The sequence below is a fragment of the Procambarus clarkii genome, chromosome 11, assembly GCF_040958095.1.
Source record: "Procambarus clarkii isolate CNS0578487 chromosome 11, FALCON_Pclarkii_2.0, whole genome shotgun sequence".
NCBI lineage: Eukaryota > Metazoa > Arthropoda > Malacostraca > Decapoda > Cambaridae > Procambarus > Procambarus clarkii.
The window spans coordinates 37,094,526-37,104,525 of NC_091160.1; the positions used below are offsets into that span (position 1 = coordinate 37,094,526).

Sequence of the window (10,000 nt, forward strand, 5' to 3'; positions counted from 1 at the left end):
GAGGCCTGGTCGAGGACCGGGCCGCGCGGACGCTGAGCCCCGAAATCATCTTAAGATGACTGTAGCGGCTTGTTATCGTGTCTCAAAAGGCGATCACATAGCGGCCTGTTATCGTGTCTCAAAAGGCGATCACATAGCGGCCTGTTATCGTATCTCAAAAGGCGGTCACACAGCAGCCTGTTATCGCGTCTCAGAAGGCGGTCACATAGCGGCCTGTTATCGTGTCTCAAAAGCCGATCACATAGCGGCCTGTTATCGTGTCTCAGAAGGCGGTCACATAGCGGCCTGTTATCGTGTCTCAGAAGGCGGTCACATAGCGGCCTGTTATCGTGTCTCAGAAGACGGTCACACAGCGGCCTGTTATCGTGTCTCAGAAGGCGGTCACATAGCGGCCTGTTATCGTGTCTCAGAAGACGGTCACATAGCGGCCTGTTATCGTGTCTCAGAAGGCGGTCACATAGCGGCCTGTTATCGTGTCTCAGAAGGCGATCACATAGCGGCCTGTTATCGTGTCTCAGAAGGCGGTCACATAGCGGCCTGTTATCGTGTCTCAGAAGGCGGTCACATAGCGGCCTGTTATCGTGTCTCAGAAGGCGGTCACATAGCGGCCTGTTATCGTGTCTCAGAAGGCGGTCACATAGCGGCCTGTTATCGTGTCTCAGAAGGCGGTCACATAGCGGCCTGTTATCGTGTCTCAGAAGGCGATCACATAGCGGCCTGTTATCGTGTCTCAGAAGACGGTCACATAGCGGCCTGTTATCGTGTCTCAGAAGGCGGTCACACAGCGGCCTGTTATCCGTTCATAAGACGATGTCCTTTCAGATTTACCTACTCGGAACGTAGTGTCCATGTAGCACGGGCTATGGTGATCCCCATGGACGTTCATAAGATATTTTCTCTTATTACATACACACACACCTGCCTGCCCTCCCCCCCTCTCTCACTCCCCTCAACACACCTGTCTCTTCCCTCCCCTCCTCTTCCACTCTCCCCTCCCCCCCCTCCCTCACTCTTTTTCCGGCCAAATTAGGATCAGGCCAGAGCTGGTGAGTGAAGGGTGGCCACCTGGGAAGGGGAGGGAGGGAGAGAGCGAGAAGGAAGGGGGAGAGCGAGAAGGAAGGGAGAGAGCGAGAAGGAAGGGGGAGAGCGAGAAGGAAGGGGGAGAGCGAGAAGGAAGGGGGAGAGCGAGAAGGAAGGGGGAGAGCGAGAAGGAAGGGGGAGAGCGAGAAGGAAGGGGGAGAGCGAGAAGGAAGGGGGAGAGCGAGAAGGAAGGGGGGGAGCGAGAAGGAAGGGGGAGAGCGAGAAGGAAGGGGGAGAGCGAGAAGGAAGGGGGAGAGCGAGAAGGAAGGGGGAGAGCGAGAAGGAAGGGAGAGAGCGAGAAGGAAGGGGGAGAGCGAGAAGGAAGGGGGAGAGCGAGAAGGAAGGGGGAGAGCGAGAAGGAAGGGGGAAGCAATACTGAGGATGTAAAGAGGAATGGGTGTATAGGAAGGGAGGGGAGGAATGGCCGACGAAGACGGTAGATGAGCAACAATAACAACTGGAAAAGGAGAAACTAAAAACTCAGCAGGGAGAGGAGGGAGAGAAAGTGCACATGGAAGGGGACAGGGAAGGGGACAGAAGAAGAAATGGGACAGGGAAGGGGACAGGGAAGGGGACAGGGAAGGGGACAGAAGAAGAAATGGGACAGGGAAGGGGACAGGGAAGGGGACAGGGAAGGGGACAGAAGAAGAAATGGGACAGGGAAGGGGACAGGGAAGGGGACAGGGAAGGGGACAGAAGAAGAAATGGGACAGGGAAGGGGACAGGGAAGGGGACAGAAGAAGAAATGGGACAGGGAAGGGGACAGGGAAGGGGACAGAAGAAGAAATGGGACAGGGGACAGGGAACAAGAAGTGAGCGATAAACAGAGAAACACACAAATGAATGCTCAGGAGTCAGACGAAAAAAATCTAAATAAATAAAAATCAGGAACTCAAGAAAATGGCGAAGGTTCAACAAGGAGACATTAAAGACATCAAGGTGGACGCTGACAATTTAAAGATTAGAGAGAGAGAGAGAGAGAGAGAGAGAGAGAGAGAGAGAGAGAGAGAGAGAGAGAGAGAGAGAGAGAGAGAGAGAGAGAGAGAGAGAGAGAGAGAGAGACAGAGAGACAGAGAGAGAGAGAGAGAGAGAGAGAGACAGAGAGAGAGACAGAAAGAATACATGCACACACCTAGAGGAATTAAAACAAATTATCTCCAGAAGGAAAGATTATACCTAAAGGGGCCAGGCACAAGAGGGAAGTAACAGGAGGGACAGACAGACAGACAGAAGAGACAGGCAGAACCTGAAAGATAATAGACGGTGGGATGGGAGGTAAGCCGAGATAGGTAGGTAGGTAAAGCCTCCCTCACTTTCCCCCGTCCCAAACCGTAAACATTCGTCCTCCGAGACCAACAGGCTTCCCCCTCCTCCCCCCTCTTCCTGTTAAGCCAAAGCCCGTTGGCTTTAAGACGGGGCAGGACTGGCTTTAAGACGGGGCAGGACTGGCTTTAAGACGGGGCAGGACTGGCTTTAAGACGGGGCAGGACTGGCTTTAAGACGGGGCAGGACTGGCTTTAAGACGGGGCAGGACTGGCTTTAAGACGGGGCAGGACTGGCTTTAAGACGGGGCAGGACTGGCTTTAAGACGGGGCAGGACTGGCTTTAAGACGGGGCAGGACTGGCTTTAAGACGGGGCAGGACTGGCTTTAAGACGGGGCAGGACGGGCAGGACGGGTGGTATTAGTATGCCGGCGTGAGCCCCGCCTCAGCCCGCTGGGATATAATATACCACTTATGGAGCGTTAAGGAGATATGGGCAAGATTATTATGTAATGCTGGTTAGTGGTGTGTGTAGCAGCGTGTGGGAGAGAGAGAGAGAGAGAGAGAGAGAGAGAGAGAGAGAGAGAGAGAGAGAGAGAGAGAGAGAGAGAGAGAGAGAGAGAGAGAGAGAGAGAGAGAGAGAGAGAGAGAGACAGAGACAGAGACAGAGAGACAGAGACAGAGACAGAGACAGAGACAGAGAGACAGAGACAGAGACAGAGACAGAGACAGAGACAGAGACAGAGAGAGAGAGAGACAGACAGACAGACAGAAATATTCATTACAGGATATCAATGCTGCCCAATGCATCTCAAAGAATACAGCAGCCACAGCAGCAAGGCGCAACACAGCAACAGCAACAACTACAGCAAGATGGACTGTATGACGTATTCAAGTTCCCTAAACGATGCACTAGTCCATACTCAAGTCAACTGTCACCTTCCCTCCTCAATACATACTTTTGAAAGCATAAATCCACACACACACACACGCACACACACACAGTTTTACCGCGCTACAGAGCACGAACCTATACCAACCAGGTTGGTATAGGCTGGTATAGGCCAGGTTCCATTTACAAATATTGACTAGCAATGTTGCTGTTACACCCTTCAACTCTAGCGGAACAGCCGGTTGAAGGACTCAACCTTACTGCCACTGAGATTGGTCAAGAGTCCTTTCCTCTCGACACAAGTCCCCCTCTGTTAACGTAACTCCACTCCAAACCCAAGTTTCAAGAACCCCTCGTGCAGAGTCCAGAATCAATACTGCCCATCATATGCACCATGAGAATGGCTTATGAGTTGCACCATGGCCAGAGTAAGCGTGAGCTGGACTCATAATACTGGAAAGGTTACTGGTAGTGGGCAGAGTTCCAGCAGGGGCTGGGCTGCCCCGCTTCCCTACCTGGAATCAACTCGGGTCTAGTTTATAAGGCTCTTCGTGTAGGCTTTTTTGTTTCCGGATCAGCTTGGATCGTTCTTGGAATTCTTGCCCCTCTTGTATGCCGTGAACCAGGAGGTCTACACCTCTTTGAGTGCTTCTGCTTCTCGATAGATCGGCCAGCTACTTGGGCTGGATGGTAGAGCGACGGTCTCGCTACATGCAGGTCGGCGTTCAATCCCCCGAGCGTTCAAAAGTGGTTGGGCACCATTCCTTCCCTCCGTCCCATCCCAAATCCTTATCCTGACCCCCTTCCCAGGGTTATATAGTCGTAATGACTTGGCGCTTTCTCCCCCAAGTTCCCTTCCCTTCTCGATAGATCGATCTATTTTGTTTTTTATTCCGTATATATTATCCATTCTGTTCTTTTCCACACCCCTCAGGCTACAAGACGAACACCGGGCCAACCAGACTGTTGCTGTTGGCACCCAACCCGAATACCAGCCACTGTAGCCTAATCATCATCGGCCAGATTGGGATTTTGTTCTGTGTGTGTGTGTGTGTGTGTGTGTGTGTGTGTGTGTGTGTGTGTGTGTGTGTGTGTGTGTGTGTGTTTACAGCAAACTCGTTATAACTGCGCCTCTCAGCGCTGAGATTAAACAATACCTCACCGTTTTGTAAACCACTTAATGAAAAGGCGGACATACGCCATGTTAACAGACGGAGTATACTATAGTATACCCCCCTCCCCTCCCCCTTCATATATAGAGGAGGAAGGGGGGGGGTATGATCACCGGAGGCAGACCCGGAACTAGTAGAATTATTGTGGTTTTTCAAACTTGACAGCTTCCTGGTGCGTGTCAAGATGGGGGGGGGGGGGAGAAGGAGTGGGGAGGGGGGGGGAAAGGAAGGAGTGAGAGGGGAGGGAGGGGGAGATAGAGGGAAGGAGGAGATGGAGGGAAGGAGAAGGGGAGGGAGGGAGGGGGAGATGGAGGGAGGGGGAGAGACAGGGAGGGAGGAGGGGAGGGGAGAGGAAGGGAAGGAGGAGGGGAGGGGAGAGGAAGGGAAGGAGGAGGGGAGAGGAGATAGAGGGGGGGGAGAGTGGGGGGAGCCCAGGTGTGGCAGAGAAGGGGGGGGGGGGTGATAGTGAGGAAGGAGGCCCCGCAGAGGGGGGGAAGGGGGGGAGACACTGCAGGGAGGGGGAGGGGAGGGGGAAGGATGGGAAGGGAGAGCAGGAAGGGAAGGAGAGGAGGGCTGGAAGGGAGAGAATGGGAACAGTAGGGTGACATTCATCCAGGGGGCCTGACAGCTGAGTGGACAGCGCCTCGGATTCGTAGTCCTGAGGGTTCGATTCCCGGTGGGAGCCGGAAACAAATAGGCAGAGTTTCTTTCACCCTGATTCCCCTCTTACCTAGCAGTAAATAGATACCTGGGAGTTAGACAGCTCCTACGGGCTGCTTCCTGGGGGGGGGGGGTGTAACAAAAAAGGAGGCCTGGTCGAGGACCGGGCCGCGGGGACGCTAAGCCCCGAAATCATCTCAAGATGATCCAGAGGATGAACTTCCCTACCTGGTGGTGGTGACTGGTGAGCTCTGGATCTTTGGTCCCGCCTCTCAACTGTCAATCAATTGTTACAAACTAATTTTTTTTTTATCCACACACACATACGCACTTAGGAAGCAGCCCGTGACAGCTGTCTAACTCCCAGGTACCTATTTACTGCTAGGTAACAGGGGGGGGGGGCATCAGGGTCTGCCGTGATATCAAGCCCAGTCAATTGTTGAATAACACGATAACACTATTACTGCAGGGTGAGCAGTGGAGTGGTGCCTTAGTCAACCACCTCCACCAACCCCACCACCCCCCCACCACCGTCACCACAACCCCCCCACCGTCACCAACTTCACCACCCCCACCACAACCCCACCAACCCCCACCACAACCCCCCCCCACCGTCACCATCCCCCCACCACCCCCACCACAACCCCACCAACCCCCACCACAACCCCACCACCGTCACCACCACCCCACCACCGTCACCACCACCCCACCAACCCCCACCACAACCCCACCACCGTCACCACAACCCCACCACCGTCACCACCACCCCACCAACCCCCACCACAACCCCCCCCCCCCACCGTCACCACAACCCCACCACCACCGTCACCAACTTCACCACCCCCACCACAACCCCACCAAACACATGCGAGGCACCCCGACTCTCTTGCCAGCCGCGGGCAGAGGAGCGGTAGAGAGAGCAGGAGGAGGCTAAGAGAGACCCCGTGTGGCGAAGAGCTACTCCCAGGCGGGCTGCCCGAGTATGAGGGTGCCGGCAGCCACACTTTACCACACACTGGAGGACACCTACACCCCCGCTTGCATTAGGCACCGGGGGAGGGGAGGTGCCAGGGGGGAGGGGAGGTGCCAGGGGGGAGGGGAGGTGCCAGGGGGGGGAAGGGGAGGTGCCAGGGGGGGAGGAGAGGTGCCAGGGGGGAGGTGAGGTGCCAGGGGGAGGGGAGGTGCCAGGGGGGGGAGGGGAAGTGCCAGGGAGGGAAGGGGAGGTGCCAGGGAGGAGGGAAAGTGCCAGGGGGGAGGAGAAGTGCCAGGGGGGAAGGGGAAGTGCCAGGGGGGGAAAAGAGGTGCCAGGGGGGGAGGGGAGGTGCCAGGGGAGGGAGGGGAGGTGCCAGGGGAGGGAGGGGAGGTGCCAGGGGAGGGAGGGGAGGTGCCAGAGGGGGAGGGGAGGTGCCAGGGGGGAGGGGAAGTGCCAGGGGGGGGAGGGGAGGTGCCAGGGGGGGAGGGGAAGGGAGGTGCCAGGAGGGGGGAGGGGAAGGGAGGTGCCAGGGGGGGGAGGGGAAGGGAGGTACCAGGGGGGGGAGGGGAAGGAGAGGTGCCAGGGGGGGAGGGGACCAGCACAGGGAGGGAAAACCCATTCTAGCATCAGCAGCAACCACCTGGTTGCTGGACTGGTCAACCAGGCTGTTGGACGCGGCTGCTCGCAGCCTGACGCACGAATCACAGCCCCACACGGGAAAAGTAGTTACCGCGTAACTACGTCTTACTCCTACACGGGATATGTAGTTACAACACATCTGGTGCTTGAATGGGGTATTGTGCAACAGTCACTATGCTCATACAATACAGTACAATAACAGTATTGTACTGTAATACAATAACCAATACAGTACAATAACCAGATCATCTGCCAATTAGATACAATACGAGTCCTAAATACTCATACTCCGCCCAAGTAAAACAGAAACAAGCAACACTTAAGTGGGCCAGCCAGAGGCTTAGGACCCGCCCAGTGGGCCAGCCAGAGGCTTAGGACCCGCCCAGTGGGCCAGCCAGAGGCTTAGGACCCGCGCAGTGGGCCAGCCAGAGGCTTAGGACCCGCGCAGTGGGCCAGCCAGAGGCTTAGGACCCGCGCACGAATATCCCTGCCAAAAAAAAATATATGCCAATTTACCCTGATATCTGAGGGTGTAGCACTGTACTGAACTAATGTACATTGATGTACATTGATGTAATGTACTAATGTACTGAACTATGAACCTGGCGTCCCACCTTCCAATCTTGGAATGAACATTGGCAGTTCTGCTGATTTCCAAATTATCATTATGGCCAGATTCACGAAAGCACTTACGCAAACACTTACGAACCTGTACATCTTTTCTCAATCTTTGGCGGCTTTGTTTACAATTATTAAACAGTTAATGAGCTCCGAAGCACCAGGAGGCTGTTTATAACAATTACCACAGTTGATTGGCAAGTGTTCATGCTTGTAAACTGTTTAATAAATGTAACCAAAGCCGTCAAAGATTGAGGAAAGATGTACACGTTCGTAAGTGCTTGCGTAACTGTTTTCGTGAATCTGACCCCTGGTACATGTTGCCTGGTTTATAGAACGTTGTCTTATACTGGTGTGGGAGTGAATGTGTGGGAGTGAATGTGTGGGAGTGAATGTGTGGGTCTTATTAGTAGTAGTATTAATCATACAGACTAGCCAATCACAAGAGCTGGTGTATCAAAGACCCCAGCCAATCGCATGTCCCTGCGCATCACTGACTAGCCAATCACATGACCCGGTGCAACACAATCTAGCCGATCACAAGCTCTGGTGCATCACAGGCTAGCCAATCATATGCTCCAATGGAACACGAAGAACTTTTCCTTAAATATTACAGACTCCCTCTTTCATCCCCCATGAAGAGGAGGGGGGGGGGGGTCTTAGACGGTCTTTTCCCGTTCCCAAGACCTCTCCCCCCACCCCACCATCTCTCTCCCTCTCTGTCTCCCTCTCTCCCTCCCTGTCTCCCCCCCTCCCTCCCTGTCTCCCCCTCTCCCTCACTGTCTCCCCCTCTGTCTCCCCCTCTCCCTCCCTGTCTCCCCCCTCTCCTTACCGTCCATCAGCCGCCATAACAAAGGGAGCAGGAGGAAGGGCCCCGGACACCCCGACAAAACACCCCGTCCTTCCAAAATGATTTATGAAACACTTTGCGCCACTTTTTGCAAATCTGATCAAATCGGAAACCCGCCGAGGAAAAGGATTCGCACTTTGAGGCGGAGGGTTGGCTGGAGTGAGGCGGTGGATAGATTGCAAGGGGGAGGGTAGAGGAGGGATAGAGGATGTGGGTAAAGGGGGGGGGAAGGAGATGACGTATAATGATGCAACAGGAGGAGTACTAGAGCTGAGGAAACTACCTCAGGATCTCCTCTCAGCGGAATAAGAGGATAGGAGGTGGCCGGTGTGAAATATTGGAGGAGAGGAGGAGGAGAGGGATGGACGGACCTATCCCTGTACCTAACAGCCTCCACCAATACCTGGTTGATACCTGGTTGATGGGGTTCTGGGAGTTCTTCTACTCCCCAAGCCCGGCCCTAGGCCAGGCTTGACTTGTGAGAGTTTGGTCCACCAGGCTGTTGCTTGGAGCGGCCCGCTAGCAGGCCCACATACCCACCACAGCCCGGAACCAATACATCTGAACCAATATTATATTTTTTTGGGACATCATTTGCTAATAAATTTTGCAGGCTTACGGCACATGTGAGGGAGCACATGTATCATCGTTTACAAAGGATAAAGGATCGTTTGCAGATACAAGGATACAGGCTACAGCACTGTATCATCATTTGCAGATGATGCTACAGTTTTCCTGAGAGTAGACAATATAGAGGACACGGCTAACCTCCAGTCTGACGTGAATCGGGTCTTTCAATGGGCCACAGATTATTAGGGGTGTTCAATGATGTTCAATATGATGTTCAATGAAAATAAAAATTTCAGCTCCTGCGCTATGGGAAACAAAAACGAAAACGTAAAAACGGAAATCATTTAAAAAAAGGAATCAAATCACACTATAGAACGAAAAAGAAATATAAAGGATCTAGGAGGGGTAGATTTCATGTCATTTACGTGTCATAATATCTTACTTTTTAATGAAAACCATAAAGTAGCTGTCACGACTGCAAGAAAAATGACAGGTTGGATAACAAGGACCTTCCAAACAAGGGACGCCATACCAATGATGATACCTCATAGAAATTCCATAATCTTCGTTAGGTGGCAAATGTATTAAAGTATTGATATATTACCAGATGGGTGTTGGTGGGGGGTGTGGGAGAGGGGGGAGAGTTGGTAGGGGGTGTTGGGGTGTTGGAGGGTTGGGGGAGGGGGGGGGGCGTGTGACCCCTTCAGGGCAATCGGACAGGGAGGAAGCCATGAGTGGAAGTATTCATGTATTGGGTTAATGATGTACTTCCTGCTGTGGCCGACCCGGGGTACCACCCCTAGTAACTACCAAAGTACCGCCATCACCACCACCTACCACCAGCACTACCACCACCACCATCACAACCACCACCACCACTACCACCACTACCACCACCACCAATATAGTGACAGCCATCACCACCACCACTACACCTACCTTCTTTTGTGTGTAGCTTCCCGGGGATCAACAGCCCCGCGGCCCGGTCTCCGACCAGGCCTCTCCCGGTTGGTGGTCTGGTCAACCAGGCTGTTGGACGCGGCTGCTCACAGCCTGACGCACGAACCACAGCCTGGTTGATCAGGTTTCCTTTGGAGGTGCATAACCAAGTCAAGCAATAACCACTACCCAAGACAGAGAGAGAACATGCCAAGACACCTCCAAAGGATACCTGATCAACCAGGCTGTGATTCATCCATTAACGCTGCGAGCAGCGACATCTAACAGCCTGGTTGATCAGACCTACCAACCAGGAGGTCTGTGCAGACTCCGGACCGCAGGGA

At 53.8% G+C, this 10,000-nt stretch overlaps 1 protein-coding gene and 1 long non-coding RNA gene across 3 annotated transcripts in view; both read right to left on the reverse strand.

Annotated features, from left to right (window-relative positions):
* The window catches only part of LOC123758317 (syndecan), a 453,223-nt gene that overhangs the window by 115,634 nt on the left and 327,589 nt on the right, over window positions 1–10,000 (reverse strand). The gene's annotated exons all lie outside the window — the stretch shown is intronic.
* Window positions 1–10,000, reverse strand: part of LOC138363438 (uncharacterized) — a 56,527-nt gene that overhangs the window by 7,223 nt on the left and 39,304 nt on the right. The gene's annotated exons all lie outside the window — the stretch shown is intronic.